Source organism: Sesamum indicum, linkage group LG10 (assembly GCF_026168435.1).
Source record: "Sesamum indicum cultivar Baizhima isolate 11 linkage group LG10, ASM2616843v1, whole genome shotgun sequence".
In the NCBI taxonomy this organism is placed as follows: Eukaryota; Viridiplantae; Streptophyta; class Magnoliopsida; order Lamiales; family Pedaliaceae; genus Sesamum; species Sesamum indicum.
In genome coordinates this window covers 15,776,588-15,789,174 of record NC_142666.1, presented here as the reverse complement: position 1 = coordinate 15,789,174, position 12,587 = coordinate 15,776,588, and the positions used below count along the sequence as shown (strand labels likewise).

General features: G+C 32.7%; 2 pseudogenes; one reads left to right on the top strand and one right to left on the bottom strand.

Moving 5' to 3' along the window:
* Nucleotides 1–3,025: 3,025 nt before the first annotated feature.
* LOC148786731 (uncharacterized) lies at nt 3,026–3,749 on the bottom strand (annotated as a pseudogene).
* Nucleotides 3,750–7,418: 3,669 nt separating this feature from the next.
* On the top strand, nt 7,419–8,773 carry LOC148786730 (polygalacturonase-1 non-catalytic subunit beta-like; annotated as a pseudogene).
* The last annotated feature ends 3,814 nt before the right edge of the window (nt 8,774–12,587 follow it).

Sequence of the window (12,587 nt, the reverse complement as noted above, 5' to 3'; positions counted from 1 at the left end):
ATTATTTATCTTTATTTTTCTTTTTCTATCTCAACAAAATACATCAAAATAAATTAAAAATAAAACCAAATATGGTGATGACCTCCCTTTTTTTATCTTGAACTCTGACTCTTACTCTGGCTCTATTGATGTGACCAAACAACACAGATATTTTTATTGCACTAAATTAACAATTTAACTCTACCTCACCACATCGTATTAAAGACTCAATTACAAGAATTTTTTTCTCAATTTTAATATAATTGATGGAACGAAAACAAGTTGCATTTATGAAGGAAGAAAACAATTCAAATAAGGCAAGAAAATTATAGCTTTATAAGGAAAGTTTGAAATCAAACTTTCCAAATTATTGTACTTCCACAGAGTATGAAGTAAACAAATTATAGCCATTTAACGGGTAGGTAAAGGACGAAACCGTGTTTTACCTTCACCTATTCTAAATAGTATAATTTTATGATAGTATAAATACCCACCATCATTTTAGAAGGAGAGAAATCACTTGTAAGAATTCTATGTGAAGCATATTGAGTCACAGCCAATCATACGAATTTAGTCGATATCGTTTTTTGGCGACATGTGATGGTGTAAAAAATCTTAGGAGGTGATATTTCATATAATTGCAATAAAGATGGCTGAAATAACAAAAAAATAAACATATTATAAGAAATTTGAATAAGAAAAATCAACTGATTAAAATAAAGACAAAATATATTGATTGATGAGATTGATACATATCCAATTTTAGCTATATTTTTGTATTATAAGGTATAAAACATATTCATTACATTTGAATTTTTTTCTTTTCTGAAAGATGGTGGTTTCTTTATTTATATTTGTGTTTTTTGTTTGGTTATAAATTTCGTTAAAATTTATTTAAAAGGTAGAGACTATTATAATGTCTTTAAGAGATGAGGAACCATTTAAGAGATAAAGGAGTAAAGTGAAATGAAAAGTAAAAATGAGAGACTAATTAAGAGATTTGACATTATTTGATAGGGTAAATTGCAAAGACTGACCCATAACTAAGGGGGTAGGATTTTAAGGACTGTAAGTTAGACCCTGGCAAATATGTTCCGTAGCTTTAAAAAATGTAGCAATTCCTGCCCTCCGTCCAGATCTGAATAAATTTTGGACAATTTTACCCCTCAACAGCTTTAAAATCCGCAGTTTAGTCCATATTCAATTATTTTGCATTCTAATGCATATTTTTGTGCAAACTCCTCAAGAATGGTATCAGAGCCTAGGTTTATTGAAAAAATATAAGATTATATTACATTTTGATATTATTTATCTACTAATGGAGGAGACTCTTTAAGATGGAATCAAATGAAAGTTCGAGTTACGATGAAAACAGGGAATATTTTCAGATTCTGAAAATACAGAGAAGAGAATTTCTCATAGAAATTCTTGACAAGTGTTACAACGGTCGCAAGAGGATTGATCCAAAACTTCTCACGCCGGAAGAAGAGCAAGAATGGCTGAGAAATTTTGAAATTCGATAAGTACTACCAGGAAATGCAGTGAGGCATTTACACTCCACTGAAATCCATGGTAGAATTCCAGCCAGGAGAAGCAGAACTAGTAAATTCCTACATAATTTCAGTTCAAAAAATTATGACTGATTGGAAAGAACTCGAGCCGGATACATAAAAAGTTTCCCAAGACTTAAGGGATATACAAAACACGATTCAAGATTATGGACATAGGTTAATCTATATACCTATGAAGATAGAATCTTTGAGCTAAAAGGTGGACGAGGTCCTTAAGATCCTTCCTGATCTACACAAGGGCCTTATAGATCTGAGGGCAGAAATTATAGATCTAAAGAGAAACCAACGGGAGAACCCTGAGACATTGAAATCTAGACAAGAGCGAATTAGGAACGCCCTTGGAACAGTACCTCTTCTACACCAGAGAGGGAAGGCCACAAAGATTCCAAAGCCAAAGTCTAGAGAAGATCTGATTATCGCATCCATCAGATTTATAAAATAATGGAGGTAACGAGAGCAGATCAATCAGATCTACAAGAAATGGCGGAATCCTTCTCCCAACTTGAAATTGTGGATTTAGTCAATATCCAGACAAATGAAATCACTCCAGCACTACCACCGTCGGAGGGAAGTACATGCTCTAATGATCCTCCACAGGATCAACCGATGAGAGAAAGTGTGGATTTCCACACTAATGCCACTCCAACATTTGTGGGAATTAGGTTAAAGGAGAATTCAGGAAAAAATCCAAAAAGAGTGTCTGAAAATACACCTTGGGCAAGGAGCATGCTCCAGCCCTTGCATCCATATGACGCTATACTGAACCTGGATATTATTGATTTTCGAAATATCGAAAAATTGATAGACGAATGGGTTGAAGCCATCAAGATAGCAGCAACCACCCTGGAGCTCGACAAGGAAAACTTCATAAAGCTTGTGGAGTTGAGCTTTAATAGGTCTAAACTTCGAGAGTCCATAATATATAATAATTTTATATATAAGTCCAACATTGGATTAAGGATCCAACATTATTGGATTAATTAATCCAACAATCTCCCACATTGGCTATATGTACAAATTTTATAATCATGTATTATTTTAAGCTCAATTTTGCTGGTATTCCTTAATGTATCTATAAATCAATCCGGTCTATCAATCATATCAAAAGAGGACTAAAACGGCCTTTCTTATATTTATCGTAACTCAACCCATCAATGGTCACAACATTGATAAAACTGAATGACATGGATCATGATGTATATGCGTAGCATGAAAATTTCATGTCATGTGATCTGTAACATGTCTATTTCTAATTGATCCTCCTTAGACTTTAGTAAGATCACACCATAATAAAATTAGAATACAATAAAATTGTAAGGCTCATTTATGCAGAAAATGATCTTTAATAACCACAAACTGAATGACTAAAAATGTCTTTAACATGAGTACTTAAAAATTACAAACTTCCACATAAACTGTACATCTTGAAGAACTTAAACCTCTTGAAGTGATAGACACCCATACGAGTAGTGTGGTCATGAAATATTCTTGGGTGGCAATCCTTTAGTAAGCGGATCCGCAATCATGGAGTTTGTCCCTATATGGTCTATAGACAGTTTTCCACTATGTACTCTTTCTTTCTTGCTTTTATTCTTGTGTTTTGAAGTTGAGATGAGGTAAACACTTTCTGTCTTGTCTTTGTTTTAATCTTTCCTCTTCTTGAAAATAGTGTGATGTGAGTTAATTTAGAGACAAAGTCTCTTTCTGACAATTGTAGTTCACTTTGAACTGACTAAATTGTGTTGGAAGAGATATCAAAACCAAATGCACTAACAAGTTCTCTGAGAGGTCAAGTTTAGGACCACTCAATTTTGAAGCAAGACGAGACATTTTCATAATGTACCCCCTGATATTGCCTTTCCCAGTGTACCTTTTTAAAATTAGGTTTATCAAGAGTGTACCAATTTCAGCTTTCTCATTCTTGACAGACCTCTTTTCAGTATCAGTGTGAAAATCTTTAGCTCTAGTTAATATATCAGACATTGTGCCTCTGAATGCTTTTGGAATAGTCTTGTTTATAATCATTACACACATACAGTTAGATTTCTCGCACCTTTCTTTTTCCTTCTTTTCTTTAGAGGTACTCTTATTTGAAAGTGCAAGAGGGGAATCTTCCCTTAGTGCAAAGTCAAGATCCATCACCCCGAGGAATATCTCAAGGTTGTCGTTCCACGATTTGAAGTTTGAGCCATTTAGCATAGGGATGGAATTGATGTTGGTAGTAATATTAGCAGGAGCCGTCGCTGAACCCATACATGCTCACATAAGTCTTTAAACCAAAATATAAAATCACAATTAAAAAATTCAAAATAACGGTACAATAATTCTCAAGATATCGAGTACTCCATTAATATTCTATCTTTGAACAAAATATTGACTTGTAAGTGATATCTTATTGCAGTGATTAAACACTAATGATAATGACATGTTATTAAATCTTCCTTTGGGCCAATTTATTATTTACATGCGAAAGACGAATAATTATTATGTGTCTACCACCACACATGTACATAAATCTAGTTAAATATGGACCTTTCTTTGGGCCGATCGACATTAACAAAATTTACATACACACTTTCTTTTATATTTTAAAATGAATTAACGTCAACAAGAGAGTTATTTTGGTGACATGTCATTTTAATTAATTCATATTAAAATATATATATTACTGTTCCATAATTTGAATTTAATAATTGCACTGCAAAAACTGCTTCAAAAAAGATATATGGTCAACCGTTGACTGCCAAACTAGGTCGACTCGACTGGATCTAGGTTTGACCCAGACCCAAATCGACTCAACCCGATCTCTGTTTGAAGAACCCATTGTGCGCTTGCGGCGGGGTCACATCCATTGCCACCACCACTGCGCTGCTAGTCACAGCCTACCGTCGCTTCGTCGATGATTTTCGCTTAATGAAGAAAGAGAACGCAAATCTGTGATTTCACAGAAAGGGGGAAGAAGAAATCCCCCTTCCCCATTGACTCTGCACCCACTTCTCCCCAGTGCAAACAGTTCCGAGCAGTAGTGAGCTGTTGTGTCCACCGTCACAGATGCGGATCTGACGACGTCACTCGTCTGCTGGGCGGCAATCTCGACGCTGCTGCTTAATCCAACTACAATCCAACAAAAGAGAAACTAAATCTGAATCTAGATCTCAAATATGCATGTATACATACATTATTACATATAAAGATTTCTTAAACCCTAAATTTCAAATATATACATATTGATTCTAAATGTATGATTCTAGATATGTATACATATACATACTGATTTCATAATCCCTTAAAAGATAATTTTCTCCATGATTCAACAAGAGTGGCTCTAATACCAGTTGTTAGAATTTCAAATACTTCGTAGTGAAATAACAATTACTACCAATCCTAAAATTGATCATGTTAAATCAATAAGAAATACGATAACTGTAAATTTGCAAGCGTACCTGAACCCATACCCATAGAAAACTAAATGGAATTGTGTCAACAACCTGCAGATCAACATGTTCTCACAGTGTTTCCTTTAATTTCTTTTATTTCTGATTTATCTCAGATAATGGAATGTCAAAAGATATAATGAAACAAACGTGTGATCTGAGGACGACATATATATAATAATAGGTATTTCCATTTCTTCCCATCACTAAAATTGAAATTAGCATTAGTGTTTACACATTAAAGGCCCCATATCCTATCTGTTACATTAAGACCCAAATTACTGAAATATTATTTGATCACTTTATTCAAGCTAAATTTCAATCGTCCATACACAATTATTTTGCATATAAATCCAAGGTTGGATTAAGAATCCAACAATTATTGGATAATAAATTTAACAATTTGTACTACACGTCATATTGTTGAGCAACTTGGACCTTATTTTTTGTATTTTGTGCTAGTCTCTGTCATTGATTAAAGAAGTAGCTCCCACACATATAGTATTTTATCCCCAATAGCGATCGATTGGGTCTGATGCCATTGTTTGGTTCCCCACCCAATCAATCAGCAGATCCAACCCTCAGTTCAAGCGAGCTTACTATAGACGATCAAGTGCCAACTAACCTAGATTTTAATCGTTCTATTTTTTTTTGTAAATTATTCTTTTAAGCCGGTCCTTCATTGATTTGAATTATCAAATTCATCACATCTCTCGTTGCAACTTTGCAACAGAAATTTCATCGTTGTTATTTTTGTCGCAAAACCGTTGATACAAAATACCAAAAAACTAGTCACCATTACCAACGACAACATCCATGGCAGACTCCTTTAATATTGTGCAGACTTTTGTGATAATATATATAGCTACCTTCGCCTACTTCCTACTCAGAAAAAAAAAGAAAGAAATTGCGATGGACATATCGTTGCAAATTCAATTGTCTTTTGCTAGATGGTTTTGGTGAAACCGATGCTTATTCTTTTTCGTGCTTGCATAATCTAGTAATTTATGTAGACTCTATATAATATTTCGGACATATCAATCTATTTTACTTTACATTTTCATATCGCTTTCCTTTTTAATTTCAAAATTTTTGATGTTGATTAATCGTTTGTAGACAATATAACGTATAAATCTATAAATTTTTTAAAATGCTCATAATCAATACAGAAAACAATTGTTTCTAGAACCCTGTTATACGGAAAGTGTTGGAAAAATAATGGCCCATGACCAAATAAGGTAGGTTACTAAATGTACCCACCTGGAAGGCTCAAGGCCCAGCTACTTTGGCCCACTCACTTAACCCAAGCCCACAACCCACAACCATGAATCCAGCCCGTCCGAACCGGTTGGTATTATTACTTAAATATATTGCACCCTAACCCTACTTCATTTTTACCGCCCACTTCCTTTCTTCCTCCTTAACAGCACTGTCCCCTCTCCTCTCTCTCTTCTTCATTTCGTGCAGTTTTCTCATGGATGTTGGGACTTCATCCACCGCTATTTTACCTTGGCATTTGCAACTAAAGCCACCTTAAATTAATTCAAGATATTGAATTAACAGGTGATAAGAATGTTGATGATTATTCTGTCATTATTTTGTTGAATGCAATCCCTGATGATTATAGCGATGTTAAAGCTGTCATTAAATACGGTAGAGATAATATTAGTCTTGACACTGTTATTAATGGCTTAAAAAGCAAAGAAAATAATCTAAAGACTAACAAATCGTATAAGGAACAAAATGAGGTAAATTTTGTTAAAGAAAAATCAAAATATAGAAATTCCTTTCATAAAAGACATAGCAAAGAAAGGAATAAAAATGACAACAGTATGAGTCTAGTGATAATGAAGAAGAAGCTAAGGAAGAAAAATATAAAGATAGGAGATTCTATAATTGTGGCAAAAAGGGTCACTTTATAAAAGATTGTAAAAGATCAAAAAAGTTTTAAAAATAAAAAAGAAACAAACTTCGTGCTTGAAGAAGAAGAATTAACTATTTATTGATTTTGTATCAATCTATAATTCTTCGCCTTATGATAATTTTGTGTAACTTTATGCTGAGTGCAATGTTTCTTCGTGAATATAATAAGTCTTTGTGTCTTGAGCCTACGCGGCTAAGTGTCATTGAAAATGAGCCTATGTGAACATTCATTGTCAAATCATATCTTTTTTATATATATTTATATATATGTGTATGGGTATATATATATATATATGTATTTATGTATTTTTAAATGGTGGCAAACATTGAGTTTGTTTTGACTCGTTCGAAGATAACCGAAAAATGAAAACAAACATATTTTACATATCTTATAAATTCAAATGAGATTTTTTGCATGAGATACTCTTCTCGATAGTGATGTACCAAATCAACTACAACTATAAATATGACTCAGAATCATCATTGTTCTCACAAATTGAACAAGTGATAATATCATCGAGAAGGAAAATGGCACACGCCACTTCTACTTTCCTCCTCCTCTTTCCCTTCCTTTTCTACCTCAGCTTCATGACTTCTTCAGCACTCATAGACCCTTTTCCACGATCTTCTGCTTCAACACAGATCAAATTCTGGTTCACAAATGTGCTCAATAAAATGCCAGAAGCCATTTCCACTAAACTATCCCCACTCACCAACCAAGATTCCAATTACTATGCTGAAGCCATCTCCGAAAACAACTTCAATGCTGACACTGAATTCTGCTCGCGTGCTAAATTAGCCTGCTCCATCGGGTCCGATGCATACGTGACCGCACTGGTTTACAACCTCAACAAGTACGGAGGCGCCATCCCTCCACTCGAGAAGGTTGATCAATTTTCTTTCTTTAGGCTATCAACTCTCAAAGAAGGGAACGTAATCCATCTTTCCAGTTTAAAAGTTTCCCTTCCCTATCGCGCGTTTCTTCCTTCTCAAATTGCGTCCAAAGTTCCGCTGACCTCAGAAGGAATCGCAAAAATTTTCCCCCAGTCTTCTAAAGAAGACATTGCAACAACCCTTTATTACTGCAATGCTGCAGCAATAAAGGAAGAGCTCAAAGTCTGCCCAAAATCACTTGAAGAAATGATCAGCTTCTCCAAATCAGCCTTAGGTAAGAACAAGTTGCTTGCGCTAACTTCCAAGAGCACGAAAGGCTCAGCCAGTGGGCTTAAGATCAAAAGGATTAAACAGTATGACAGTTGAAAAAATCGTTGCATGCCATGAGATGTACCTTCCCTTTGAAACTTACTTCTGCCATTCCCTGCCCTCGTCACAAATATGCGGTAGACATTGTGGAGCCGAGCACAGGAGCTCCGGTTAATACGGTTGTTGCGATATGTCACATGGATACGTCGGCGTGGCCTGAGGAGCATGTAGCATTCAAGATTGTGAAATTGGGCCCTGGACAAGGCGAGGTGTGCCTCTGGCTGAGTGAGATCGATGTTGCATGGATAGCTGGTGGAGAGTAAATGTGAAGTAATTACTATCGACAAATTCAATAAATTTTGACTAACGGATGGACTTATTTGATAGAAACAAACTTCTAGGTATTAAATATAATTTTTCAAATCACAAAAAATTTACGTGAAATTACACTAAATCTCAAAGAATGAGAGTATAATTATCCGTGTAATATTTACACAAAATAGTTAATGAAGCATCTCATCATTGCCACTTATAATGCAATATATGAAATATTATACAAATAGATTAGTTAGTGTCATTTGCCAAATGATGAAACCGTTTGATTTAAATCTCTTATAAAAAAATTTATTAGATACTGACACTAAATGTTATTGCATTGCAGTTTGACGTGTACCGGAATAACGGCTGCAGTTATCAAAATATAAAAAATTATGGGTACTATTTGTGACGAAACATTGGAAACCTTTTACGACGAATTTGGTACAGACTATTGCAAAGAACATCAATAACTGTTGCAAATTCCGTCGGTGTTTTTACGTTCTCGTATTCATCAGCTTTGTCACCAAATCCATTACAATTTTGCTTCAACATTATCTCATAAAAAATTTATATCCAAATTCTGGGCGAAATGACATTTGTGTCATATTTGATGACAGATGGCGACGTCATGCTCTTTCCCCGAGTTCTAGCAACTTTTACTATAGATTTTCCGACAAACATTATATTTTGTTTCAAAGTTTTGTCAAAAATTTGAAACGTATTCTGCTGTTTTCTTTTCGTACCATGGTGATTATCCATCACTGGAATCATTAAGTTTTTTTTTTTGTTTTTCTCTCGAATATCAGGAGCTAATAAACTATTATGTGTAGTGTATATAGCACATAATTAATACTTTTTACATAAATTAAAATTAAATTAATTAATAACTATAGAAATACAAAAGTAGATTGAATACAAAAATAAATTTAAATTATTTTACTAACTATTTACCTAAAAAGTATCAATTTAAATCATTATTTTTGTATAGTCATGATGGTAACTTTGAACTAATACTATCTTCTATCAGTATATATATTTTATTGTTTGATTTTTGAATATTTACAAATGCCACAAACGGCTTCAGAATTTTGAATTCAAGAAACTATTAAAAAATTAATGAGGGCAAACCAAACTTGATTTCTTCCATTTTCACAAAATTAGGGCAAAAAGATGGGAAAATATTTAACTAAATTTTTAATTAGAAGATGTACTAGACATTTTTAGTTGAATTGCAAAATGAAGAAAAAATAATTTCTATCAATTCATATATATAATTAAGCATTTTGACTTATAAAATAATTGTAAAAACATGAAAATCAAGAAGAGTAAATAGAAGTGCGAGAAGTATGCATAATTACCATAGGGAAAGTTGCACTTTTAGTCCCACAATTTTTGGGCTTAGCACATCTAATCCTATAAGATAAATATTATATTTTTTAACCCGTAAAATAAAAATTATAACATATTTGATCCCATAGGATATTTTACGCAAGTTCTATATAATATCTTGGCACATGTATATCAATTTTACCTTTTTCCTATCACTCTCCTTTTTTTTCAGAATTTCTGGTTGTTGAATTATACTCTTATTAATTGTTTGTGGATAGAAATATATATAGTATTGGAAATGCTCATAGTCAATACAGAAAAAAAATTCCTTTTTAGGAGCCTTTTATTTGCAACTATAATATTCTATTTCTTATATATTCAAATGTCAAAAACTATGTTCATAATATTAGTATGATGTTATTAACTTTTTAGTTAATTTCACCAATAATTTTCAATTTTAGTTAATTTTTTCCTTCTCGTTGTTTAATTTTCTAATATAATACGTAAGTTTAGAAAATATTAATGTTAAATTTGGTGAATCTCGTAAGTTGCAGTAATATTAGACTAGTATAAATTATATATCAACATCGACATGAAATTCACGTTTTGGTACTTGTCTCTATCAATTTGAAGATAATTGTGTTAGAATATTAAATAGTTCATAGTGAAATAACAATCACTATAATCTTAAAACCGATTATGCTAAATTAATATTGAATACGATAACCGTAAATGCGGAAGCGTACCTGAATCCATAGCCGTAGGGAGCTGAATGGAGTCGTGTCAACCACCTTTCAAATCAACATGTTTTTACAAAGTTTCCTCTAATTTTTTTTTTTCAATAATCTCTCTGATAATAGGATGCCAGAAAATATATTGAAGTCACATGTGATCTGGGGACCACACACACACACACACATATATATAATAATAATAGGTATTTCAATTTCAGGCCATCACTAAAACTGAAATTACCATTAGTCTCTACATATTAAAGGCTCCATATCTTATCTAATACATTGAGACCCAAATTACTATAATATTATTTGATCACTTTATTGGGGCTAAAATTCGACCGACCATATTAGATAATTATTTTGAGCAACTTGTACCTTACTTTTGGACCTTACAATTTGTACTACTCGTCATATTGTTGAGCAACTTGGACCTTACTTTTGGCGTTCTGTGGTAGTCTCTGTCATTGATTCAAGAAGTAGCTCCCACATGTATAATATTTTATCCCCAATAGCGATTGATTGGCTCTAATGCCATTGTTTGGCTCCCCTCCCAATCAATCAGTAGATCCAACCCTCGGTTCAAGCGGGCCTCCTATAGACGATCAAGTGTCAACTAACCTAGATTTGAATCGTTCTGTTTTTTTGTGTAAATTAGTCGGTCTGTCATTGATTCGAATTACCAAATTCATCACATCTCTCGTTGCAACTTTGCAACAAAAATGTCGTTGCAGTTTTTTTGTCGCAAAACTGTTGATACAAAATACCAAAAAACTAGTCACCGTTATCGACGACAACATCCATCGCAAACTCCTTTAATATTGTTGCAAACTTTTCTGATAATATAGCTACCGTCGCCTACTTCCTACTCCAAAAAAAAAAAAAAAAAAAGAAAGAAAGAAAGAAGTTGCGATGGACATATCGTTGCACATTCAGTTGCCTTTTGCTAGATGGTTTTGGTGAAACCGATGCTTATTCTTTTTCATGCATGCAAAATCTAGCTATTTATGTAGACTCTATATAGTATTCCGGACATATCAATCTATTTTACTTTACATTTTCATATCGCTTCCCTTTTTTAATTTCAAAATTGTTGGTGTTGATTAATCATTTGTAGACAGTATAACGTATAAATCTATAAATTTTTTAAAATGCTCATAATCAATTCCGAAAACAATTGTTTCTAGAGCCCTCTTATATCCAAAGTATACTATTCTATTTCATATATATACGAATTCCAAAATATTAATTTTTTGGGATAATTTCAGTTTTTGTATCTAAGGTATACCTTTTTTTAAGTTTTAGTACCCAAATTTTCAAATTATCAAATTTGGTAGCTAAAGTTTTTAATTTTGATCCACCTGAGTACCCTCCGTTAGGTTGACTGTTAAAACAAACGATCAACCTAATTTTACAGAAAAAATTAGGCGGGATCTTATCTATATAAGGGCATGTTTGGCTGCCATTTTGTTGAACACAAAAAATTTCTATTTTAATTTCAATTTTATAATTAAAGACAATCATGTAAAGAAAAAATATTTTTAACCCAATTTCTATTAGAAAAATACTAAATCAAATTGTTAAGAAAATACCAATTCAAATGTTTCCTCCTAGTTTAAATCATTATGGAAATAAAAATACATGCTAAATGTGGAGTAATGTAGAGATAATTGCCTAGCAATAATTCAAGAAAACTAACAGAGTCTTATATTCAATCACCACTTACATTGTTCGCAAAAAATAAACAAAGAAAAATCGGATAAACCACTCAAAAGGTGTTAATGTACTTTTGAGTCAAATAAAATTACAGATCCATACTTTGATATATTATATATTTGTTTGCTCGCAAAATAAAAAATATATTTTAATTATTATTTTTGGTTGAGAGAATTTTGTCTATAAATTTATTAAAATTTTCTATTTCACTAGTCACAAAAAAAACCAAAAAAAAAAATTATTTGTTAAAAAATTAAAAAAGAAGTATGAAAAAGTATAGCATAGTCCCTTGATAAATAGAGTATGACATTTGCATAGTGACCAAGCAAAAAGGAAAAAAAAAAGTGTCTTTTGAAATTGGTATTTTTTGATAGAAATTG